A 28,000-nucleotide genomic window follows, 5' to 3' on the forward strand; every position below is an offset into this window, starting at 1 on the left:
GACACTTTTCTAAAAGTGCTCCTGAATTAAAATTGCATCTGTATTCCTTCCTGAATAGACTAGAAAAGGACACAAATTTAACATTTATTGAGAACTTACACTGAGCTAGCCATCATGTTAGATATTATATACATTTTGAACTTGATGATCTTATCTCCATTTTACAAATGCACAGATGGAGGGACAAAGAGCTAAAGTCAAATTGGTGGCCTCCTGGTTCTCTGCTCAGACCGACCTTTGAGAACCAGCTGCTTCCCCAGCTGCTGGGATGTGTCCAGTAGCTAGCACTTACATGTTAGCCCTGTTTTAGGGATTGCCTCAGTGGAAGAGAGTACTCCTTTGTGCAATGTCATGTCCCCTTTCCAGGGAAGCCCACATCTAATGCCTATAAAGGCCCAACACCATCAGCTCAGCTCTGGACAACTCCTGCTTCCGAACACCCCTTTCCCATAAACTGATCTCACATCCCTCACTAATAAACAAGACTCTTCTTCCCAGGGAAACCAACCTGCTATGGTAATTTTCAAATATCTCTGCCCAAGCTAGTGACATGGCCTCTCTAAGGAGGTAAAGTGGGCTGATACCCACTGAAACTGGGAGAAGTATAGTTCCAAGGTATGATCTGAGAAAGGGCTAGGTATTTTCTAGGGTCTTAAAGATAGGTTTTTTAGCTGGGATACAGGGAGCTTGTGATGAGATGATTGTCAGGGCAGCAGACATCAGACTATGCAGGGCCTTATAAGCCACGTATCTTAGGGCTTTTGTGCTGCTATAATAGAATACCACAGACTGGATACCTTGTGGATAGTAGAAATTTATGTCTCACAGTTCTGGAGGTTGGGAAGTCCAAGATCAAGGCATCAGCATCTGGTGAGGGCCTTCTCGCTGCTTCCTTCAGAGTGGAGGTAGCCATGCCTCACATATTGGAAAGTGGAAAGGCAAGCTAGCTAAATCCTGCATGAAGCCTCTTCTAAGGCCTTTCTGAGGGCCTTAATCCCATTCATGAGGGAGGAGCCCTTCTGACCTAATCACCTCTTAAAGGCCCACCAGTTAATACTATCACATTGACCATTAAGTTTCAACACTTGAATTTGGGAAGGGATGCATTCAAACCCTACCATCATGCAAAGAAGCCAAAATTATATTTCCTATTGTCCGTACCCTTTCCTCAGATACCAGGATTTGCCTATCTCCATCTCTAGCTACAACTGTTCTGAATTTTGGGGCCCATTTTTGCTGCATGAATTTGTATTTGAATTCAAGACTTGAAAGATTAATTTTCCTTTCAGAATGTTATTCATATACCCCTTCATTCTTAACCTGCTCACTGGTTTCCTACTATAATTACAGTCTCAAACAGTGGTTGCATTCTGGCAAAACGATGTTTTGAGTTAGAGTTGTTATGCAGTTAGTCAGTTGTTTGTAGTTAAAAAGTCTCTTTTTTATTCACTGAAATGACTGGATTCCCAGCTGCTAGGATTCAAAGGCAACAGGGAAGACTTCCTAGAGTTTCATGTGATCATAAAAACCTTTCCAGACGTTTTAAGTGATTATGATTTCTATGCTGTATTGACTTACAATTAGAGATCATTCAAGTAACTTAGAATTCAGTAACTTCTAGGTCACAGAGAGGCTCAGATACACACTGTTGACAGCCTTTTGTTTGACAACGGGTGGTGTCTTTGTATGTGTGTGTGTGTGTATACCTACATACACACTAAACTGTACTGCTGTATGTGTGGGAGAAAGTCTAAATACTAAGCATTTTTATTCTATTTTGGGCAAGTATCTGTGCTCAATGGATGCAAGTTGGTATCTAAAATCTGAAAAATGCAAAGATAAATGGATCATCTGTGTACTTCAAGCTTTATTTTCTTGCATAGTTTTTTCCTAGTATTTCCTGACAACCTAGAACAGTAGTTCTCGCCTTTGACTGCCTATTGCCATTGCCCGTAGCATATTTTAGATCTAAGGATCCCTGGACAGATACTCTAACTCAGTGGATGGAGCCCAGGTAGCTGTTTTGTTTGTTGTGGTAGTTGCTCTTTTTAATGTCTACCCATTGTCCTGTAAGACAACTAGGGTTGTGAACCATCGGTTTTTTACACTATCTAAAAGGAAGGTGTCGTGGATTGAGGATATTTCTTACCTTGCCTACTTCCACACTTTCAACTTTCTAAAATTCCTGGGATTCATGCTCCCATTCCCCAAAGAATAGTGAGTTACCTATAATTATCTACAGCATCTATCAATAATGCCTTTAGTTCCTCACTTTGAGTTCTGCTTAGAGCTAAACATATTCTAAGCGAAGTAAGGAGGTTTGATGCTTCTGTGTATGCATAAGTGTGCCTGACAAAGAGATGAAACATGAAAGTGAAACAATACTGATAAATGAAATTTAAAAATATAGTATGACTTTGATAGGTAGTCTATATTCTGGCACTTCATGAAATCTCCAAATTATTGTATATTACCATAGCATGCAATTTTTACTTATAGCATGGTAAAGCAGAGTTCCTCCTTTTGAGTGATGTACAGCTATTGCACCACTCTAAGTGGTAACTTAACACTGAATAAATATGAATAGAATTATCTAGAGTTGTACAACTCAGTACCTTTGGTTTGGACCAGAGAAAAAGGCCTTAGAGTAGTGGTTTTCAACCAGGAGTGATTTCGCCCTTCAGGAGCATTTGGTAACATTTGGAAATATTTTTAGCTGTTAACGCTAATGAGGGAGAGACTTGCACCTGGTCAGTAGAGGCCAAAGATGCTGCTACATGTTCTGCAACACTCAGGACAACTGAATGCCCAAAAAGAATTATCTTGCCCCAAATGGAATCATGCTGAGGTTGAGAAACCCTGGCTTAGAGAATTGTATTAGTCATCCTGGCCCATAAAATTCCCATGAGAATTTGGGAACGAGGGGAGGATTCATATGTATCTTTTTGGTATTGTATTTCTAGCGCCTGGGAGCTTGCTTAGCATGCAGTAGTTGCTAAATATGTTTTTGGATGACTGAGTGATGGCATGATTTGAATCAGACAACATTATTTTACCAGCCTTGGAATCTGGGCAAAAGTGGGCTGCTTAGGAGCAAAGACACGAGTCTGTGTATTTCTGTGGTTGCCTTTCCATGGAAATTCCCATTCAAGGGGATACCTAATATGTAAGGATTAAAGATGCCTCCTCCATGGATTTTCCATGGTGTCTCACATTCTCTAATTAGTTATTCCTTAAAGTTTTGTCCACCTGTGTATCTTTAGTGGTATGGCTTCATGTCACCTCAAATATGGAGGCATTAGCTTTGTTTAGTTCAGTATATCCCAGATTATGGGATGGAAAATAATGAAGGGATATCAAATGATCGTACGTAATCTAAGATATAATTAAATAATAAACTTACATAAAGCATTTAAAAAAAATTTTTAGTTCTCTTTCCCTTAATTCTTTCAATATTTCAGGTAGAGTCAAAGGCTGGTTTTGTGCTATCATGATTTTATAACTAATTTTTAACACCATCTCTTTTTCTTCTTCTTCTTCTTCTTTTTTTTTTTTTTTTTGTGAGACAGAGTCTCTCTCTGTAGTCCAGACTGGAGTGCAGTGGCACCACCTCGGCTCACTGCAACCTCCGCCTCCCGGGTTCAAGCAATTCCCCTGCCTCAGCCTCCCAAGTAGCTGGGATTACAGGTGCCCGCCACCACGCCTGGCTAATTTTGCATTTTTAGTAGAGATGGGGTTTCACCATGCTGACCAGGCTGGTCTCAAATTCCTAACCTCAGGTGATCTACTGCCTCGGCCTCCCTAAGTGCTGGGATTACAAGTGTGAGCCACTGTGCCTGGCTCTCTTTTTCATAAAGAGACAGCAAACCTCAAAATCAGAGATTCAGCTTGCCACAGGTCTATTTAAAATTGTTTTTATTTCAATTCATGTATTTTTTATGTAAAGTAGTGTTGATTTCCCATTTATAGCAGTGGAGAACATATTAAGATATTTTAATTTAAATAGAAAAGTAAGCCAATTACAAATAAGTGCAAGTAGTGTACAGATATGAAAAAAATCATAATCATGTCACTTAAATAGGCGAAGAAATCATTGAATTTATTTGTTTTGTTAAAATAGTCTCATCTTGAAGGAGAAGATGGAATCTGGAGATTGCAGCTTGAATGGCTCCGGAAGAGGCAGCATGTTCGGTGGATTGGATGTGTTTGCATAACTGTGGGGCCACATGGGAGGTGACACAGGAAGGCTGAAAGAGGACAGTCTCCAAAGGAGGGAGCAAAACTTGAAAACACCTGCAGGACCCTTTTAATGGCCAACTGCATCAATTTAAAATGTTCACTTGCTCCCCCATGGCTGTCTGTCCAGGCAGAAGCAACATGATCTCTGGTTTGAAAGGCCTCTCAGATTAAGAGAGAATATTGTGTCTTGGGGAAATCAATCATATTATTATGAATCATAGAATTATGAGTCATGTGTTATAGGTTGTTTTAGGCAACAAGACCTCAGATGTCCTTCACTTCAACCACTCTTGGGATACTGAAGGGTATTGCCATTGCAATCTGTGGCCAACATCTACTTCCACATCTCTCCCTCTTGGGGCTTTCAAGTCCAAGCTTGGAGTTATGTTTGTAGGAGCCTCAAATCTCTCTCTCAAGAATTTTCATTTGTTTTCCCCAGTTCTCCCCTGTGGAACCATGGAAATTAAAATCGAAACCCTGTTCTATTACTTTCACATGTTTGAAGATAGATTTCATGTCTTACTTGAGCCATGTTTTTCTTCAAGAAAACATTTCCAGCTCCTTCAACTTTTCCGTCCATGAGATAATGTCAGTCCCTTTTTCCATCTTCGGACCTTGCCTCTGAATAAGCTCAGCTTGTCTGAATCAGTTTTAAATAGAAGCACTTACACTTGGATACAATTTTCCAGGTGTTGCTTCAGTGGGACACATGAAAGTGAGACAATTGCATCTCTTGTTCTAGATATCATACTTCTTTATCCATACCCTAAGGTTACTAACTTTTTGGCAATTTCATCACATTGTTATTAACTAAGTCCTTTTTTTTTTTTATAAAGAAGGTACTACAATTATCACACACCTTTATTTTAAACGTATGCCAACATCTTTTCTTTTTTTTTCCGAGACAGATTCTCCCTTTGTCACCCAGGCTGGAGTGCAGTGGCTTGATCACGGCTCATTGCAGCCTCGACTTCCTGGGCTCAGGTGGTCCTCCCACCTCAACATCCTGGGTAACTGGCATTACAGGCACATGCCACCATGCATGTATTTTTTTTAGAGATAGAATTTCACCATATTTCAGGCTGGCTTTGAACTCCTGGGCTCAAGTGATCTGCCCATTTCAGCCTCCAAAAATGCTGGGATTACAGGCATGAGCCACAATGCCTGGCCTGCAAATGTCTTTCTAATAAAAGTATGTGTATCTGTAGTGTGTGTGCGTGCTTGTGTGTGTGTGTGTGATATAGTGGGGGTGGGGCAGGAGATAGGAATTGCAGAGAAATACGAACAGTTAAACATAAAGAGAAACTGGAAATTTGAAAATATATGAAGTGTCTGACCCCAAGTTCAAGCTGAGAAGCTAGGCATCAATTTTATTTTTCCTTAACCTGTTTTTAAAAAAGTATTTTTTCAAAATTTGGTCCTTGAGCCACTTATCAGCATCATCTTATCAGGGAGGCCTTTCCTGTATATCCCATTGCTTGTTATCTGCTTTACCCTGCTTTATTATTTTTTTCATAGCTCTTATTACTTCCAAGCATTTTATATCTTTTTATTTATGTATTACAAGGCTTCATGAAAGGAGGTACTTTGTTTTTTTACCACTGCTATTTGTCACAACGAGTTTATTAAATGAAAAATTGAATAATAAGTAAAAGGCTAACTTGGGATGTGATTGCATATTCAGATTTTTGGGTCCCAAGCTGGGCCTACGGAATTAGAATTTCTGGTCATGGGGCCCATTTAACTTACTTTTCTAGTGTTTCGTCTGTATTCTAAAATTTTAGCAAGACTGAAAGTGCACACAATCTCAGTGCACTAAACACTGAAAATAAAGTGTAATGAGTAAATTTTTGAAATATCAGCTGGGCATGGTGGCTCATGCTTGCAATCCCAGCACTCTAGGAGGCCGAGGCAGGCCGATCACTCGAGATCAGGAGTTCAAGACCAGCCTGGCCAGCATGATGAAACCCTGTCTCTACTAAAAATACAAAATTAGCTGGATGTGGTGGCACGGACCTGTAATGCCAGTTACTCAGGAGGCTGAGGCAAGAGAATCACTTGAACCCAGGAGGTGGAGGTTGCAGTGAGTCGAGATGGTGCCACTGCACTCCAGCCTGGGTGACAGAGCGAAACTCTGTCTCAAATAAATAAATAAATACATGTTTGAAAAATCAAAAAATGGCCATCTTCCTTTACATTCTTAAAGGAAAACATAAGTCTGTATCAAGGCATTAGAATATAATTATGCTGATTGTATGTTTTAAGTCAACTGCATATTACTGGCCAACTGGAGATCACTATCTATTAAGACATAAAATTTGCTATAATGTAGGTTTATTATTTACAGAGGTAAAAGGGCCTTATTCAAACCTTGTTTCGACTATGATGATGTCATGGTTGAGGATTCACTCCCAGGTCCTAAATAACATTCCGATACCAGCACGACAGCAGATTCACACAGGCACAGGCACTTGCAGACTACCATAGCTTACCAAACAAGACCCAGGTAGAGCATTTCAAAAAGCTACCAAATTGACACAGCTGGGGTGTAGTTTGGGAAATTTGTTCAAAATGCTAATCTTTGAAGTTAAAGGTGGAAAGAAAAAGTCTACATAAAAACCTTCCTTTGAAGGAGAAACTCTTATTTCCCTATAAACTTCATTACTAATAAAATAAGGGAGGAGAGCAATAAGAAACAAATAAGATTAAGGAAGCCAAATGGTTTTTAAATGAAATTATTTTTTCTCAGACTTTTCCACAAGGCGTCAGCAGCTCTGTAACCACCAGATTGTCAGAAATTAGCCTGGTTTTTTTTGGACAGTTTGAGAAGCCATTCCGTCGGCCTTATTTATTGTTTATTAAATTGATTTTACTTGATTTTTTGCAGACATAAATGAGATTCTTCTGAATGATGACCTATGCTGTTAAACCTTATAATAATGTCACTAGTCACTACTTCTGCCTCTCAGCTAGTCAGAAGGGCACACCCTGTGGCTTTATCCTTGATCATTGCACAAAAGGAAGAGCCAAGATTGTGTAACCCAAGTGTAATCAAAGTTACATAAAAATTACTTAGTGAAGCCAGCCCGTGATCTGTTTAGCATGATGTTTACTAATTTATTTTTTTTACCTCCAAGTAAAGTATTTGGCCTTTTTTAAAAAAGAAGGAAGAAGAGCAAAATAGAGGGAGGGAAGAAGAGAGGGAAAGAAGAAAGAAGGAAAGAGGAGAAGAGAAAAATAAAGGAAGGAAGGAGGGAGCGAGGCTTCTCAAATCCAGAAAATAATATTTTTTTTCCATTATGAAGCATCGTGGAAGAAAATAAGGCCAGTTGCTACTTAAAAGTAAGCATTGGGCTGAGGTTAAGAAATCATATTCCATCTTTAAATTTTATATTCACTACCTGTTTGGCCTCAAAAAGTCACAAACTTATTGAGCTAAGATCTTACTTGTAAAATATATGAATTAGAGCTGAATGATATTATTGAAACATTCCAGCTTTAAAAACTATCTGGCTCTTTGATTATTAATGTAACTGTCAGATTTAAAACACAAAGATAGAATGAGTATTTAGAAACATAAGCCACAGACTTAACAACCAGCTCTCAAAAACCTCTATCAGTGTTTATAAGGAGAAATAAATTTTGAATAAAAAGATAATAATTGTGAAGTACAATTATTACTGATTGTAATTCAATCTTCAATGTTTTACTGGAAAGAAATTGAACGATATATGTTCTTAATAACTTCCTTAAGTCAATAATCGAGTTTGAGAATTTTTAGCAGCTTGAGTATATTCACAGCCTAGATCTACATAGTACTTACAGGGCAGGGTTCACACATTTAAATGCTAAGGGATGAGGTATCAGGAGAGGTATAAGACAACAGGGAGTGGTAAGGCCTGGTACACTGAAAAACAGGATTGTTTTAAAGCAGGAAAGCTTTGCTCAGCTCTGGAAGAATTTTGCTGTGTGCCAAAGCAGAACTAGTCTTGTCAGACTTTCTAAGTTTTGGAAGAAAGGACAGAAATCAGCATATTAATGTTAAAACTCATAATGTTTAAGACATGGGAGTTCATTCAAGCCTTCAAAGACATCACTGTGCAAACTAAACAAAACACACCTGTGAGTTTGGCCCCACTAGGGTTTCTGGAGTTTCCTTCCTCCCATTCAACTATGAGGTGAACTACAATTAGGTATTAATCCTTAATGACAGATTCCTAATGACCTTGTTTAGCTATTTCAAGAGGATCCTTCCCTAAAGTATTCAGAATCGCCTTGAAACATGAAGACCACTTCAAGTGCTATGCAAAGTGAGGGAAATTTGGAGAGTAGATTCTTCTGAAGATTTCTCTGCTAAATAAGTTGCACTCAACTGAAATCCAGATGTGCCAGCACTGAAGCTCCATCGCAGGCAAGGCCGACTCATTGACCCCAACTTCTGTCCACTCAAGTGCCCCGAGACTGCTGGTGATTTATCAAGTGAACTCCTTGCCAGTTGTAAGAGCTAATTCAATCTCATCCCCAGGGTGGTATAGGTACATTAAGAGTTGCAGCTCTTAGAGTAGTTAATCAGAAATAAAAAAAAAAAAAAAAAAAAAAAAGCCAAAGCGCTTGCTGAACATTTAACTGAAAATTTCTCATTTGTACCTGATGGTTCTGAATTTTGTCAACTGTTTCTTTGTATCCTTGTGACACGTTTCTTATTTGTCATTTTTTCTTTTAAGGAAGAATAATGTGAGGGAAATGAAATGTTCATTTGTTACTGGAAACTTACAGTGATGAGATGTGGTGCATAAGACATCATAAAATATCCCTCATTTCCATTTGCATTTGTCACTGCTCCAAATCATTCATGTATCTCTGTATCTGCGTCTGCATCTAGCTTTGATTTATTCACATAATTGATGTAGAGTGACTTTTCCCAAAGACATGAATTATATTAAATTTTTGATTTGTGCATGTATTTGCTTTTGCATATCTTACTTTTAGATTTTTATAGCTCTTCGAACTCAGAGAACATTCACCACGTCTATATTGGCCTAGGGAATGTTGAAAGAATGATTTTAATTATGCCACATATTTTTGCACTGTTCTTATCTACAAACAATTGTATAAGCTATGCCTTTTGAATATATTCATGTGCTGTGCCAAATAGTAGTAGTGCAAAATGCTAATGTTGATTTTAAAAGAATGACCTTTCCTTGTGTGTTTCTTTCCAGTGATCTGCTTATCTAAGACGGATAGTATTGATGGACTGCACTATCACAGTCTTAGACTTGCAGAAATGCCTTGGAGTTTTTTGTTTGACATTTCTTTGTCCCTTGGGTACTTTGCTCTGACTCTGTCATTTAGACTTTACTGTAAGGATAACCAATTAGTAGTTAAATGAGTTGAAGGAGTCTTTTTATGTACTCTATTCAAATAACACTAAACTCACTGTCACATGAATAGGAGATATGAATTATTTCTTTACGCACTTTTAAAGCAAGCCCACACAGTAAATGATATTGTTCATAACCCCTGCCTTTATTGCTTTCTTCCCTACACTTAGGGACTTATTTTAAGAAGAATTTGTAGATCCTCTATTCTGTATTCCAGTAGAAATAATAACTCAGTAGGAATAGGAGTATGTAGTTTTTTTTAATAAACATATAACAGAGTGGTAGAATTAGTTTTGAAAGCCATACTCTGAAGGAACAACAATGAGAATACTTGCTGGGAATTCGCCTCTTTCAGAAATAGCAGAGGACTGTCAAATTAACAAAATGCCCCTGGTCTGTATCATTTATACATGGTACAGATATATATTGTGGACCTACTGTGTTCCAAACCCAAAGATTGAAGAAGTAAATTCTCACTTCCTGTCTTTGACATATTCAGAATTTGGAAATATTTGGGAAGCTAGAGGTCAATACTCACAACCTAACTCTTAGAATGAATGATCCTTGGTCTTTTAACAAAGGACATCTGACTAATAAAATAGTCTTAGAGTTGCAGGAGAAATGTGTCATTCTGGACAACAAAGACCTTCTGTCTCTTTCGCAATGGACTGTTTGCGTAAAATACCAGCGTACTTAGTGAATTAGACATCTACAACACTGTGTAAACATTCCATTCCAGTCATTGCTTCCTGGTCAGTCATAGAGACCACTTTGAAGTGCCTTTATTTTGAACACTAGGAAAGAACTACAGGAGAGCCACAGCCCTCTGCAGTAGTAATTTTTGTAAATTTGCGAATAATGATGTTACATCACGTCACTGGGACATCAAACCTGTCTAATGTGCACTACTACTCCCACACTACTACTGCTAAGGCAACAACCATTTACTAGGCTTATTGGCCGTGTGCCAAGTGCTGTGTTTATTTCTTATTTTCATAGGATATGTTATTTAATTAACGGGTAGCTAAGAGAGAGGGTTCCAGAGACAAACTGCTAAGGTTCACATTCTTGCTTCCATTATTTGCTAGCTGCATGAACTTAGCCAAATTTCTCAACATTTCTGTGTCTCAACTACCTTATCTATAAAATGGAAATACTTGCCTGATAGGTTTTTATATGATTAAATCAGAAGATAGTGGTTAAGTGCTTAGAGTGCACAGACTAAATGTTCAATTTGCTATAACATTTCTATAATATCACTCAATGAATATTTGCTATAATATTTTCATATCTCTTACTGATCACTGTAACTCAAATAATTGTGCTGTCTTATTATTCTTAGTTTGCAAGTGAAAAACTGAAGTTCACACTAACCTTTTAGTCAAAAAATGCACTAAATTTCTGAGCTGAAATTCCAACACTGTTTGATCTGATTCTGCAGTTCCAATGAGGGATGATATGCAAAGAGAAGGGGTAGGACTGCACCTGAAATGTTACTAGAATTCTATTCAATGATCTGTGATCCTCATATTCATTCAAAACCTATGGGTGGGAGATGTGGGGAATGGGTGGGAAATGTCAGAATTTGTATTTACAGTGAAGCAGGGAGTTTAATAAGGTGGAATTACAAGGTTTTTAAAACTCGATGGTTTTTGTAAGGTGGGAGTGGAATGGAGAGTGAGGTAGTAAATTGGGATAATCAACCTAGGAGTCTCTGGGATGGGAGAGATTTCTCCTCAGTATTCAAATTCTGGAAATCTTTTGAACTTCCGTCAAAAATAATAAGCCGTCTAATAAACAAACCATCCCATGCACAGAGAAAGAAATGGATGGTTGGGGCTTTGAAACCAGTGGTGGTTCTTAGTCTGTGTGGCTAACCCACTAGGGACAGATGGTATTATTTGGGGCAGCTCTCAGAAGATTTGTAAAATATGGTGAGGTTAGTAGCATGGCCAATTTTGTTGTACAGTATCCTCAGTTAAGCATGTATACCAGGAGAAGGATCCATCTTTCAAGCACTTTGAAGGATTTGGTAACTTATTCAGGACTTGGTCCTATAGCTGTGGCAGCAACAAGAGTAGTCAGCTCAGCTTAAGCCTCTGTTCCTTTAGACCTACAAGTGGCTCTGATGGGGACCTGCAGTGACGCACCAGCGAGCGACAAATGGAGACATTTCTTTAACAAGGAAAGCGATACAATTTCTACATGGGAAGGATGCATTGGAAGCAACCTGGTTAGAAGGGGGCTGGGGACTCATTTTGAAGGTCTGGCTGCACAACAGGCATCATGTTCTTACTTAGATTTAAGTTTCTTTGGAATTGATAAAAATTATGAGCAAACTGACTCCTTTCCTGAGGTACAAGTTTGCTCTGCGGCTGCTCTTTCTCTTCTGTGAAAACGTGAAGCTCCAGTTTTGGTGCTAGCAACAACAGGACAGAGGCTTACTTTGCAATATGTCTGATAGTGATCGTGTGGTTTTCCTGCATCAAAGGGTTAAAGTTGAAATAAAACTTGCATTTCATTTTGAGCAAATAAAGCAAGAGCAAATGGCATTGTCCTGAGAAATGTTAGCACACTGTAGATTCTTAAACTTATTGTGGTTGAGGATGGATGCTCTCCAGATTAGCAAGGCAGCACTTCCAAAGTTCAGTGGAGGGCACTTTAAGATGCAATTATTTACACTTCATGTTGTGATATTACAACAATAGTTAATAAGAGCTGGAGAGATTTCCTAATTATCTGAGGGTGCAGGAAATCATTTCACCCTCCCCTTACTTGAAATGCTAGGAATCAAGTCTGCAGGAAGCTGGCTGATCACAAATCACGTGTCAGCACCTCCATAACATTTACCTGCATAATTTGTCCTTATTATTTTTTATGTTGATGAATCTATATTGATAAATCTTGCATTTATCTGTTTTTTCCAGTATGTGTTTCCTATTTCACAGTAGTAGGGACCCTACGCTCTATTTACTTTGTGCTCTTTCACAGTACACCATAGGATTTAAATAAATGCCTATTGAAAAATTCAACAAATAAGCCATGCCATTTTTGTTAAGCAGCTTTACTTGGCAGCAAGACCTCTGTTCAAAATTATGCTAAGATGAAGAGTCTCACCATCATTTCCGTGGTGACCTGTGGGCACAGAATTTAATGAGAATTTGTTTCCTTGCCCTCATAGCAACTTCCTCTGCATAAGATCCTAATTAACCACCATAAGGTGATTTAGGCCTTGGGGTGGGGTGGAATTATTCATTTTCCTCTATTTTACATTTATATTTTACTTCATAATACTGCATTCACTTCCTTTGAAATGTTAGTATTAAGAAGTTTTCTAGTAGCTGTTCTCTTAAAATTACGAGGATTTTTGATTTTATGTTATTTTATTAGTCAAAAACTAAAACCAAAAGCAAAATCTGTAAAATTCCTTTTTTGAGGATGTAAAATCACCTTATACATTATATCTCATTATCTTTACCGATTTTTAAATTAACACCTAATTAAACCGTGTGTGTATTTCAAACGTGAGGCTAGGTTCTCATTGATGCTCTCCACTAAATTGTTGCATGAAGCTCAAGAAAAATGTGAAAGATTATACAGTTTTTGGGCAACAAATATTCTCCCTAAGACTCAAGATGTGTTTTCTTAAGAAAATAGATTTAAAATGTGAACTATTTCCAAAATATAACATAAAGCAAATTAAGAAGCATTTTCTTGAAGGAGAAAATGTAACAATTACCATAGAAATGCATTTGCCTCGATATCATCATTTTTAGCAATGAGTTTGATCAGCTTTGCGTTGATGATCAATTCTAAAATGATTCTTTCCTATGAAAAGCCATGCTTTGGTTTCATTTCACAGCTGCTAATTTATTTACTTCACATTTGTTGTCATTATCGCATTCTCTGTTTATTCTTGCTTCAAATGTGTTTTGCCCCCACACATGTTCAATAGATACAATCCTTTACATAAAAGTGAAATTGGATTTCTAAAACTCTGTAGTATATTTACATCAAACTGTGAGTAAAATAATTTGGAATAATAAAGTGTTTTAGATATTACGGCAGTGATGAAGAAAATGTATTGAAAATGATGACTAGGCCAGGCACAGTGGCTCACTCCTGTAATCCCAGCACTTTGGGAGGCTGAGATGGGCAGATTATTTGAGGTCATGAGTTTGAGAGCAGTCTGGCCAACATGGTGAAATCCTGTCTCTACTAAAAAATACAAAAATTACCCAGGCACAGTGGTGGGCACCTGTAATCCCAGCTACTTGGGAGGCTGAGGCAGGAGAATCACTTGAACCTGGGAGGCAGAGGCTGCAGTGAGCTGAGATTGCGCCACTGCAGTCCAGCCTGGGTGACAGAGCGGGACCCCATCTCAAAAAAATAAAATAAAGTAAAATAAAATAAAATAAAATAATGACTAGCTTATGCTCTCAGTACACATTTTGGATTAGATTTCCTACTTCAGTTAATACAGGTTTCTTCTTTCCCTCAATATTATTGCACATGCCATAAATATATCTTGCAAAATTGAATAAGAATTCACTTTGAGGCAGCTATACATCTTATAGTCTTGTTAGCATACAGAAAACAATTAATAAAGAATCTTCGGAATTATTTAGATTTGAGTTCAAATCCTGAGTTCAATTATTAGGAGTTAGGTTTAAGAAATAATTCACTCTACCTCTTTTCCAGTATTCGAGAATATAGGGTTAAAGGCAGAGCTGAATCAGATGGCAAAATATTGGCTTTGTTTACACTTCCCTAGTAATTATGAATGTTAAAGGATGTTGAGTGGGATTTTGTATTTTGTTTTCGCTGTTGTTACTCTCAAATTGGTAACTAGAGTTCACAGCTGCATGCAGAGATTAGCCTAGTATACCATTGACTAAAGAGAGAAGTGAAAAATTATGGTCAGAATCCTTTCTCAGGAGCTTCTTAAGAGTTGAAAGAAAAAACTCAATTTCCCCAACCATCAACCAGCTGCTCGGCTTGTGCACAAAAAGTTTTGGAGGCAGGAAGGAGGAGAGTAGCTCTTTGAAATGTTCTAGCATTGTGGAATGTGCATCATTTATGATCAGATGGGATTCCTTCTATAGCACTTTTCTCATCTCAAGTCAAGTGAAGGGCTCCAACTTAATCATTTGTACAGACTGGTGCACGTGAAAGAAGGACACTTGCAAATGTTCGCTGTTTAGTTACCTGAATCAGTAATGAACTTCCGAATCTGTTTCTGTGCCAATGTTGGGCAGATAGGAGAAAAATGGAGAGAGATGGTAGGGAGGGTCAGTGGAGCACCTACATTCTCGCCTTTCGGCCCAGGTAGGGTACATGAATATTCTGTAGATAAAAAAGACTCTTTCTCTCTCTATATATATATGAGATGGAGTTCTGCTCTTGTGGCCCAGGCTGGAGTGCAATGGTATGATCTTGGCTCACTGCAACCTCTGCCTCCTGGATTCAAGAGATTCTCCTGCCTCAGCCTCCCAAGTAGCTGGGATTACAGGCATGCGCCACTATGCCCAGCTAATTTTATCTTTTTAGTAGAGACGGGGTTTCAACCATGTTGGTCACGCTGGTCTCGAACTCCTGACCTCAAGTGATCCATCTGCCCTGGCCTCCCAAAGTGCAGGGATTACAAGCATGAGCCACCACACCCAGCCAAAATAGACCCAGTATTAAGCAGCTGGGCTTGAGCTGTTGCTGGTACCTCATCTAAGGGGGTTGGTAACAGGGTACAGTGACGAAAGCAGCAAGAGGCAGTGAGATCTCCAGGAAGCTGGAGGAAGGCGGGATGAAGGTGGAAGTACCTGAGACCTGTGCAGAACCTGACCCAGTAGAGGGGCCAGGCTAGAAGAGATGTGATAATTCCAAGGTGCTAAAGAGGAAGGGGGAATCAAAAAAGAGACAATGCTCTTTTATTTTCATTTCAGCTCCTTCCAGCCATAGTTCTGGCAAGAAATGGGGGGAAGGGGGAAACATTTTGAATCAAACTGAGTTTTAGTGACAGAAGGTGACTTGAGATTTATGGAAGAATCAAATGCATAAAGGCATGGGAAAGGAGAATTTGGCAAAAAATAGTGTGGAAAACCGTGTTTGAAGAAAAAAATGGAAATATTTCAGGCTAATGAGGGTCTTTGATAAATCATTTACAGCTGGATTAGAGAACTCTATAAGGCTTCACATGTTATTTTCCCTGAATTTAAACCCTGGGACTCAATATTATTTCTAACCAATCACAGGTAGAGAGGTTGAAAGGGAGACTACAGAGACCTGATTGGTGTTTTTACCACCTGGACCTGGAAGCACTGTCATTGACAGATCCCAGGTGTAGGCGGAAAGGGCAGGGGATCCAGGGGCAAAAGAATGAGCCTTGCCTTGTTTTTGAAGTTTCCGTTGAACCAAGCTGATTAGACATCTACCTGTTGTTCTAGTTACTGTTACTGCATAAAAAATTACCCAAAATTTGGTGGTTAAAAACAATAATTTATTTTGCTCATGATATTGTGGATTAAGAATATAGAGAGGGCAGTTCTTGCTAAAAGTTTTAAATGCAATTGCAGTCAAGGTGTTAGCTGGGGCTGCAGTTATATGAAGGTTCACCTGGGCTGGCTGCTCACCACAGCTTTCCCACATGGCTCGTAGTGGATGTTTGCTGCCAACTGGGAGCTCAGCTGGAGCTGTGGACTTGAGGGTGTACACATGTGTGACCTCTCCATCACAGCAGTCTCAGGGTAGTTGAACTTCAGGCATGACTGCTGGCTTTTTCAGAACCAAGAGGAAGTAGAAAGCTTTGTTTGATCACACCTTAGAATAATTGGTTACAAGTATATCATTAAGACCAGCCTGAATTCAAGGAGAGAGGTATAAGCCTCATCTCTCAATGGGAAGTTGTCAAAGAGTTTGTGGACATGTTTTAAATCTATCACCCTATGAAAAGCCAAAAATACTGCTCCAATCAAAAAAAAAATCTTATATTTTGGCCAAAGTTCCATTTTCTAAGGATTGTGGGGAGGGGGAAGGAAAGTTTTTGTGAACTCGGGCAAGTCATTTTTACTCGCTGATTTTCAGTTTTCTCTTACCAAAATGAAAGCAAAAATGCCTACTTTATTGTGCTATGGTTTAATGGGGTGAGGTTGGTGGCTCATGCCTGTAGTTCCAGGTACTCAGGAGGCTGAGGCAGGAGGACTGCTTGAGCCCAGCAGTTGGAGACTGCAGTGAGCTGTGATTACAACACTGCACTCCAGCCTGGGCAATAGAGTGAGACCCTGTCTCAAAAAAATCATTGCACTTCTGTAAATTTAAATGAAAAGACAGTGTCTAATACATAGTAGCTCTTATTATTTATTCATATTACATGAGGTATCCAAAGAGAATTTCTCGCAAGATATAATGAAGATTTGTATATTGGAAGCTTTCATTTATGGTTGGAGAAAAACTGCTAAAGATTTGTAATTTTGAATGAACATTGGCATAAATAGAAAGCCAGCGTGCAGAGCAGAGAAGGCTGATATTTTTATGCTAAGCTGTAGAAATCAGGAAATGTGTGATAAGGTTATCTGACAAATAGATTCAGAGAAGCCACAGAGAGAGGAAGGGGAAATCAAAGTGAACATTGATGAATGTGGGTGAGGATATTGTGTGTTGGGGAAGTATCTTAGTTCTTCCATTTAATACACATGTGATGTTTGAAGCACTCTTATGAAAAGTCATCTTTCATGTTAAGTGGAGATCATGTATTTGTAACGTTTCCATTTGGTAGTCATATCTCTAGCTATTAAAAATCACATTGTGATAAAATACTCTTTTGATATGTGCTGACTGTAAAATCATATGGTAGACATTTTCTGCAATGTAGCATGATTTAATAGAATTGGGAAAATAATGTTTTTATATTTCTATTATAAATAACATTCATATAGATAATCTTACCAGTTGCTATCAATACAAGGAATTCTTGTTTCAATTAGTTAAAATTTTCATTGCTTTTGTGCTTTACTGTAATATTGCTACTGTTATTTGAAACACATTACATTTGTATAAGCACATGTAGCAATGCCAAAAATATTGGGGTGCCTACTCTGTGCAGGGGTTTACATTAGTTGTTGTAGTTGTTGTTTTGTTTTATTATTACCTTGTGCTTTGTCACATTTGCAGGCATGCTATTGCCTTCTTCCAACTCTTAAGTATAGTGACAAACATATTTCCAATTCATAGTTTTGTGTTTTTTGTATTCCTGTCATTATGGTATACTTTGTTGTTTTTGCATAGATTTTATAGTCTTTTTCCAGGTTTTAGCTTTGGTAATAGAAATACTTCTATTTCATCAATTTCAAGTCTACTTTCAGAAATATTTCAGGAAGGCAAACTGCATTCTTAACAAGAGACTATGTTTTCGTTCTTTGGAAATGGGAAGATAAATAAGACCCACATTCTGTCCTCAGGTAGCTAATAGAGTACGCTAGTGTATTAGCCTATTAGCCATGGCATTTTCAATTGCAAGAAATCTAAGGCAAAAGGGAATTTTAGATCTTATAATTAGAGATACTGTAGAGTTGTTCACATTATGAAAAATAAGTTACAGGATTAGGGAAGAGTTTATGTTCAAATAGTTCAAAGCAGCAATGGACGTATTTTGTATTGTAAATTCCAAAGATGATCATAAAGATGACTCCGTGGCACTTGCTCCCAAATGGATTCAACCTTTTATTCATTCAGTCTTTCATTCATCCAGTACTTACTGAACTCCCATATTTGCCAGGCATTTGGTGCTAGGGATAGAGAGGTGAATAAGACCAAGTTTTGCCCTTATGAGAGCAACAGTCTAATCCAGGGAGATGACAGACAGCAAACTCAATGAAGGGCCACCTAGTGATCATTCCTATTAAGCTGCTATAAGTTGGTTTAAACTAGATAATGAAAGAAGGTCTTTCTGAAGCAGTGCCTTTGAACCTGAGATTTGACTGACATCTCTGTGAAGATATGGGAAAGTCTTCTGGTGGAGGGCACAGCAGGTGTAAGACCCTAGGAAAGTGGGAGCTTGGTAGTATTTCACAAACAGTGAGGAGGTGGGAGTAAATTCAGCACTTTATGAAGTTTTGTGCATTCTTCAGTGTTGTTGGCATCAGTGAGTGTGCGACAGCTAGAAACAGGTCAATAAATTATTCATGATCAAAATGAATTTGCTGTTTCTCTGGCCACATTATTGCACCCTTGGGAAGTGGTTAGTTTGCCCCACCTGGGCCAAAGGAGAGTTCCTTACCCAAGAACCTGAATCAATATGTTTTAGTTTAGCTATGTTTTTCCACAAGCTCTTAAGCTCTTTAATTCCATAAAGACAATTATCACTCCTAGACTTAATCATTTTTCTCTTAGCCTCTGTGTTACCTTCTTTAATCTTATTCAAGACTTGTTTCCTCCAGTCCCTTATTGTTTTGCCATTAAGCCTTATCAATATTTGCTTGGAGCTATATTTAATATATTCACGTTCTTTTTCTATTCTCTCTCATTTTTTCTGTGCAAGGACAAATGTAAATGTCACGAAATTATCAGAATCTTGAACTTTGATGTCACATTTATGTTTTCTATCATAATGACTTCTTTTAAAGAATAAGGGTATATATCTCTTATGAATGCTTCTTATCTTTAAGTTATAATGTTTCTGCCTTTTAAATTAGAGGTGGTAGGATGGTAATATGCCCATGTTAAATTTACTTTTCTACTAGATGTGTTTCTAACTGCTCCAATCTACTCTTGCCTATACTGTAATGTTCCATGCTGTAACCAGATCATTCTTTCTGAAATACAAATTTGACCACACCATAATTCTGCCTAAAATGTGTTGATGATTTCACATTCTTTTTGGGTAAAGATCAGCTCCTTACATGGCCTACAAAGCCTCAATGAAATAGACTCAGCAGCAGGGAGGCTCCTCTCTGACCAAATCCCTTCTCACTTCACCAGTTTCCATTCACTGACCTTTTCCTCCTTAGTTTCTGTTCTCCATGCCAGTCTGAAAACAGAGAATTTGCATGTACTCATGTGTCGTGTTCACTACATTTTTTTCCCTCCTTGACTAACTAACCTATACATCCTCCCAAATCTCAATTCAATGATCACTTCATGACAGTCACCATCTCTGGATAGATTGTTAAAAGCAGATCTAGACAGAGTACCACATGCAATTTCTGGTCACCCTAAAACATTATACATGCACACACAGTGCATACACACATATACCCCACACACATTCCAGGTAATATTCAGAAATCTTACTATTTTAATAGGAATGTGTTTGCCTAAGTTGAACCATGCTCAAAAAAAGAACATTCCAAATTATTAAGCTGACTAAAGCTGTCTTTAAACAGCAGAATACATATACCCACTGTTCAGATTAGCTAAATGGGGAAATAACTGCTTTTCAAGGTTATTAACCCACAATATTCTAATCTCAGATGCTGTACTATAATGTTCTGGTGAAAGTTATTAATCCACAATATTCTAATCTCAGATGCTGTACTAGAACAGTCTGGCACAATTATTGTTTGGTTTAATTTTTTACTCTAGTGAGCTGTAGGCTGACACATTACCAATAGCTTCTTTTCATTGTAAGCAGCATACAGTGTGATGCTCAAAGTGTAAATAGGATAATTTTTACCATTTTCAGGAGCATCTAAATCATCTACAATTGGATAACTTTTTTCCACAATTTGTGAAATACAGGTATATCTGTCAAAACTGATGCACAATTTTCTCTGTTTCTTTTATCTGTATAATGACTTACCCAATTCCTAGTGTGCAAGAAACATTATTGATGTCTTATTGAATCCTGATGCTTTCTGTATATACTACTGTGATCTTGGTGGCATCTTCATTTATTATTCTGGTGGACGCATATAGCTTACTATCAGTATTTTTATGAGACAAGAAGCAATATCTCTCTTTTCTAACTAAGCATTTAGACAGTAAATTCTCTTGGCATGGATAGCAGTGTGGTCCTACTCACCACTGCAACTTCGTTGCCTAGCATGGCACCAGCACACAGTTGAAACTTCATTCTTGAAACAGCCTGTGGGTTAGGGATATTCTACCTATTTACTAGTGATGAAACTGCCCCTTAAAGGAATGGGTGAGTGATTGCCCAGGTGTACACAGCTGCTAAGTGGTAGGGGTCAGGCTCTTAGTCGCAGTGTGGCTCATTATCTAGCATCTGCTAACATGTTATGAAGGCATTTTGCTACTTTAAAATAATTTATTTATTCAAACTTCATATTTACTGGTCAGATTTCCCTTGTCAGACTGAGAAAATAAACCACTCATTTGCAGGACAGTAGCAAACATCTTACTTGCATTCCAGTTGTGTATGGGTTCTTTTAAACTTCATAATATTCTTTTCTTATTCCTCTTGCTATATATTGATGGCAACTGTAGGCCTAGGTTTACCACATCTCTACAGAACAAAGCCATATCTTATGAATTGTTTTAGGTGCTATCTGGACTGACACAGTTTTGTTATCCATAGCAAAATATTTACTGCTTTGTTGCAGAGAAAGCTAGCAGATGGTTTTCATGACACCATAGGCAGGGAAGAGTAGACATGTAGGGTCCACATGTTTGGCCTTTTTTCCAAGAGTCTAACTTCATATATTCATGAGAATTTTGAATGAAGAATTCAATAAACTTGTTATTGTTCTATAATGAGAAATCTTTATTTGCTGAAAACAAAGCCTATTACTGTGTTCTGAAGAATAGATCTCAGTCTGAAAAGAATGCTTGTGCACAGATAAACTTACATAAAAAAACTAGTATAAAATTTAAATATTATTAGCAATCATGATTAAGGATATTATTAATTGTATATATATACTATGTGCCAAACAATTGGCTAAGTAGTTTATATTTTATCTTATTTAATCCTTAAAACCCTTTTAACATATGAAAAAACTTAGAACTTGAATGTTTAAGAAGGTAATTTTTGTTCTAAAAACTAATAATTAGAAGAGTTGGGGTTAAAGATATGTTGAACTCTAAAGTCTAAATTATTATTGTTTATATTATTCTTTTAAAAATTAACATAAATATTATATATTCATTGTCATGATTACTTTTATAATATATTTTTCCGACCTGTCTAAAATGCTGTGAAGGTAAAGATCATTATGTCTGTTTAATGCACCACTATATTAAAAGTATTATATTGCACCACCAATCATATTGTATATGATTTGTGTCCACTGTAGATACTCAATAAAATATATCAAATGAATCAACTTGAGCTTTGAAGGTTGGGATTGTCACAACATTAAGAGTGTTATAACCTTTCTTCTCAGACATTTTTGGGGAGTTGGAGATAGGAAACTGCAGAGTTTAGCCTGTTTGGAAGAAAGCTGGTGTTTTATAGTTTGCAGCATGATTGGAATCCAGTGACTCAATTGCCTTTGACCATGAGGTTTCAATAAGAGGCAAGAAGAACTTCAGTTCCAAGGAAAATCTCCTGATTAAAAGAGTCATACACTGATCTCAAAAAGACTTCAATGGCAGCATGGCATGGAGTTCAAGAGTATGGGCTCTGGGGCTGGGCATGGTGGCTCACACCTGTAATCCCAGCACTTTGGGAGGCCGAGGGGGGCGGATCACAAGGTCAGGAGATCGAGACTGTCCTTGCTAACACGGTGAAATCCCTTCTCTACTAAAAATACAAAAAATTAGCTGGGCGTGGTGGCCGGCACCTGTAGTCCCAGCTACTCAGGAGGCTGAGGCAGGAGAATAGCGTGAACCTGGAAGTCGGAGGTTGCAGAGAGCCAAGATCATGCCACTGCACTCCAGCCTGGGTGAAAGAGCAAGACTCCGTCTCCTAAAAAAAAAAAAAAAAAAAAAAAAGAATATGGGCTCTGGGCCAGATTATCCGGGTTCCATTCTAAAGTACTCCACTTATTAGCTGGTAACTTTTCAAATGACTTCTCTATACCCAAATGATCTCATCTGAAAATTGGAGATAATGATTGTACCTGCCTCATAGGATTATTATTATTAAGATTAAATGAATTACTGATAAAATACTTAGAATAGTGCCAGATACACAATATGTATTATGTAGTGTTTGTTACATGAGTATTCATTCTGAAAAGTCATTTAAAATATAGAGTAAATGCTTATAGATTTTTTTAAAAAATATTATTCATCTGCTTGAAAACTAAAGGATATTATTTGATAAAGTGTTAAGATGTTCTCAGTGCTAGAATTATATAATAGTAGCCACATCCTGGAACCATAAAGGCATTCTTAAGGAAGTTTATATTTAAAAAAGCAAAATAAAGAGCCAGGAATGAGTAACTAGTGCACAGACTGTGAAACCAGAGGATAATATTCTATATCTGTAAATACACATAACATTAAAATCCTTAACTTGACAACTGGCAGAAGAACACAGCATTGAATTTTGTATATTTTCATTTTCTCTTTCTCTTCTCTACCACATTCATTTCCATGTTACTTTTATCCTTTTCAGAATGACCAATTGCTTACATTTTAAACTATAATCACTGTATTTGGGATTTATTTCTCTTACCTTATACTGGAAAAAAATGCAAAAAGAGGGCATTCAGAACTTACGTGTCATTTTTATATTGGGAATTCAAGGAAAATAAATATTTTTGTGACTTTATTTCTAAGTGTTACATTTGCTTATTTTGTCTTTTCCATATTTCCCCCTTACCCTGTCTTTGGCATGACATTTGGAATTGTTATTGGAAAGAGAATCAACTCAGAAATCAGGAAAGTTAGCCAGTGACACATTCCTTTATTACATGATGCAAATATTTTGCTTTGCTCTTTTAACATTTTTCTTTTCCATAACAAGAAGTTTTACAGCCACATTTCACAGATTTTACATCTCTGCATCTAACAGAAACATAAAATGTAGTTTGCATTTAGGTATTTGTATTTTATTTTACTAGGCAGGAACGTGGAGTGTGTTTGTGAGCTTGTGCATGTGAGCTGGAAGGAAGTGTGGTTGCCCAGTACTTCCTCAACTCATGACTGAAACTTTGTTCCAGTTCAAGAAGGAAATAAAGAGCCCTTCAAAATATAATACTGAATACTTTATTCATCCGCTCTATAGAAATCAGGCCAGGAAGCAAATTAAAATTACAAGAATATCCAAAACAGAATTATTTTGCTTGCTGTCTGTGTATTTGACCACTGCCTTTTATGATTTTAACCTTTCCAGACATTCTCTTTGGGGATGGTTTTCCTTGTGGCCCACAGGAGATCACACTGAAATCATTTACTAGTTGTTCCAGATTTCCCCACAATCCCCATTGCGCTAAGTGGCGACTAACGTGGGAGCTGTCATGTTTGGAAAATACCATGATGCCATGAGTTAATTTCATACCTGTCACAAGATCTTGCATGCAATCCCAGGGGACCAGTGGTATGTCACACACTACTGCAAGCGTTCGTTAGTACCTCTCAAAGCAATGACCCATGGCCAAGAGATCTTGTTGCAACATATGGCAACACCTGTCACCAGGCTTCATGACTGGCATAAAATTAACCTGTTTTCCTGTTTGATGCGCTGCTTTTTTTTTGCTTATCCATAAAAAGGATGAGAATAAATTGTATTTGGAAACAATTTACTGTTCCTTTCAAGAAGTATAATGGTAGACTTGGGATACTGGACACAATGAATAGACAGTGTCCTTGTAGAAGTACACACGCTGCTATTCAGTAAAGGTGGTATTTTATGAATTTCTGAATGGCAGTCTGCAAATCTTACACAGGAAGCAACGTTTTAGTTTCTGAACTCTGTCAAACTTAGACATAGAGCAAGAAATGACATTATTGTGAGCCACTTTGTGGAAGAAAAATCCAGGAAGCATGAGTTTCAGATGTGAGTTTGCCCTTGCCTTTCAAATGGTTTCAAGCAACCTTGAGCTTCCTCTCTCTTCTCTCTATATTTCTCATGCTCAGATCTTAGTATTCTAATGGGGACACACGAAAAAGGGACCCACAGAAAAACAATATTCAGAATGATGCCGAATATTCAGTGTCTTAGAAAAATAGATTAATGGGATTTAGTCTTTAAGTCTTAAAACTGCAATTTAGCAGTTATTTTTAAGGATAAAGACAAAGAATATAGTCCAACATTTATATATGGCTTTCTACCTCAGAGAAATAGTAAAAGTTTTTTGATCAAATGATTTCTCCATGGAGAAAGTATCCGGTTTCTTGCATCATTTTTCTTTTCTTTTCTTTTGTTTTTTGGATCTTCTTATATATCTTTTTGCAGAGCCTTAAGCTTCTTAAAATATTCATTTTAATCAAGGGGGGAGCTGTTTTCTATAGCTAGTCTTTTTCCTTCTTCTTAAGGTAAATGCTTCTTAGATTCTGTGAGTTTTAAAATTCATATACAGCAAAGAACAAAGATAAATTTAGCAGTCTTTTCCCTTTATCTCACTACCAAGTCTAGGGAACAAATGGTGCTGTTCTTCCACAATCTGGGATGGTTGCTCTGAATTCTGGAGTAATCAATTTTTCCTGGCATTTCTTAAATGGTCTTTTTTATTCACTGAATCTCCTTTGAAAGTATAAACATTAGTCCTTGTTCTGTGGTTTTGGAAACTGATGACTGCTATTCTCAAAGGATAGTATAGTTGGAATGATTGAAGGAGCAGAGCAAAAAGCTGAACTGAAACAATGGAGGGAGGAAAGATAGTACCAGAGACAATGAGAGAAGTGGGCAGTGATTGGGAGGGAATCCGAAGTAGGGATTGGGGACTTAAAGGCTGCTTAGACTTGATTAATAAATGCTGTATAAATGAAATGCTGACACAAGGGATAAAATTGCACTTGAGAAGTCACTTGAAAATGTGTTAATGCCTTTACTTGACAAGCATTTATTTTTTCATCCTGGATATAAAACCACTGTAGGAAAATGTAGATCATTTTTTCACATTGAGTATTTTTTAACTGCTGATTATGGTTATGTTGTCCTAAAATCAGGTTTCTATTATCCGAAAAGAAAATAAAAAGAAATAAATATAGGTGTGTAAAGATAAGTATTTTGGAGGCATGGATCTTCAGGTGAAGTGTCATGTAATATCTTTGCTAAGTCGGGATAAAAATAAAATTTAAAACTGAAATTCATATTTAAAAAGTTCTTAGTAGAGTCTAGGCTTTTTTTTTTAGTGTACGTAACAGTGATGAAAATTTTGTATCTAAAAGAATGAGGGGTTTTGCAAGGGATTTTCAGGAGACTGTGGCACTGTCATGGATGGTAGCTATACCATTTTCTAACAAAATATGTCAAGAAAATTGGACATCAGTCTTCTTACTAGAAAAGACAATCTGTGGCAAATTATTTTATTAATAACAGCAAACTGAAGAACCACAAAATAATTTAGATAAGAATTAAAGTGCTGAATAATTTAGATAAGAATTAAAGTGCTGAAACAATTTTATTACTGGTAAAGCTGAATTCAGAACTGCTTCTGGTAATTTTACTATATCAAGCAGGCCCTGAGAAAGACAACCTGGAACTGTTTAAAGGGAGATGTTCAACGATGGTCACAAGAGGCAGGACTCAAGAGCTTCCACCATTAGAAACTATCACCTTTACTACCACCAACTAAATACCTTTTTCTCTGAGAAGGAGTCAGTGAAGGGTAGAGATGAAATAGGAAAAATTTGGTTGGTTGGGTGGGTAGTAAGTTTAATCATTACTCTTCTTTAATGAGTAATAGAGTGGAAATAACTTTCCTCTCTGGTTTTAAAAGTTAGCTAATAGTAAGTGTGTTTGTTAAAACACATAGACACACACATGCACCACACACACACACACATGCACCACACACACACACACACACACGCACACACAACAACTGTTTGCTACAGGATTTCTAATTAATGATATCACATTTTCTAACCCAGTAATTCCCAACTGGGGTAATTTTTTCCCCTAGGGGACATCTGACAATGTCTAGATACATTTTTTGGTAGTAATGACTTGTATTACTGGTTTCTCAAGGGTAGAGACCAGTGATTCTCCTAAATTCTCCTACAACACCCAGCATATCTCCCCACAACAAGGAATTATTCAGTTGGAAATTTCAAGGGCCCTCAGGTTGATAAGCCCTGTAATTGCTTGAAGTAATTTAATCTCCCTAGTAATTGTGCAGTATCTCATAGTTATTCCTTCTTCCACTACTCCTCCCCACAAATTTGCCCACAAACTTGAGAATTTACATAAATCCAGGAGTACAATAACAAGGGACCTCACATGCAAGTGCTTGGGTACTGTGCTATCCTCTGGTTCCTTATTTGCCTTCACCACTATGATATACTATTGGTAAAGTTGTGGTCATGTTGGTTCTCCTGGACTACCAGAGCCCAGAAATCTTCTCTTGTTGATGGTTCACCTCTGTCTTAAAGTCTATTTTGTCTAATGTTAATGTAACTACCCCAGATTTGTTTTATTTTTCCAATTTGTACCTTTTTTTTTTTTTTTTGAGACAAAGTCCCACTCTGTCACCCAGGCTGGAATGCAGTGGCACAATCTCAGCTTACTGCAACCTCTGCCTCCTGGGTTCAAGTGATTCTCATGCCTCAGCCCCCCAAGTAGCTGGGATTACAGGCACATGCCACTATGACTGGCTAATTTTTGTATTTTTAGTAGAGATGGGGTTTCACCATGTTGGCCAGGCTGGTCATGAACTCCTGGCCTCAAGTGATCTGCTTGCCTTGGCCTCCCAAAGTGCTGGGATTACAGGCGTGAGCCACCATGCCCAGTCTATTTCTTTTTCCTATATTTTTGCTTTTGCTTTGTAAATATCTTTGAATCTACAGTTTATCTCTTCTAGATAGGACATAATCATATCATTTCAAAAACTATTCTGCTAATCCTTACTTTTTATTAGTGTTTAATTCATTTATGTCTTATATAATTACTGATAAGGTAGAACTGATGCCTGGTGTTTCTATGTCTTTGCTTTTTTATTCCTTCATATCTGCCTTGTTTTTCATTAAATAAATATTGTCTGGCATGCCATTTTATTACCTTGTTTCTTTTGTTGTATCTTTAAAACTATTTTCTTAGTATCTGTTCTGGGGAATACAATTAGCATTTTACTAAAATAATCTAGATCAGATAAAAATTAACTTAATTTAATAGTATACAGAAACTTTGCTCTAATATGTACCTGTTACTTCTTTCCTCCTTAGCTGTTATTGTCATACAAATTACTTTTATACTGTGTAAGCCCATTAACGTGGTATTATAATTCTTGATTTATGTAGTTGTCTTTTAATCGGATAGAAGAAAAGAGTTACAAAAATATTTTAATACTTTATTTTGTATTTTCCTTTACTGGTGTTTT

The 28,000-nt window shown here is 37.4% G+C and overlaps 1 protein-coding gene across 7 annotated transcripts in view; it reads left to right on the forward strand.

Annotated features, from left to right (window-relative positions):
• CHL1 (cell adhesion molecule L1 like) overlaps positions 1-28,000 on the forward strand; it is a 206,131-nt gene that overhangs the window by 56,794 nt on the left and 121,337 nt on the right. The window lies entirely within an intron of this gene.

This window comes from Pan troglodytes, chromosome 2 (genome assembly GCF_028858775.2).
Source record: "Pan troglodytes isolate AG18354 chromosome 2, NHGRI_mPanTro3-v2.0_pri, whole genome shotgun sequence".
Taxonomy (NCBI): domain Eukaryota; kingdom Metazoa; phylum Chordata; class Mammalia; order Primates; family Hominidae; genus Pan; species Pan troglodytes.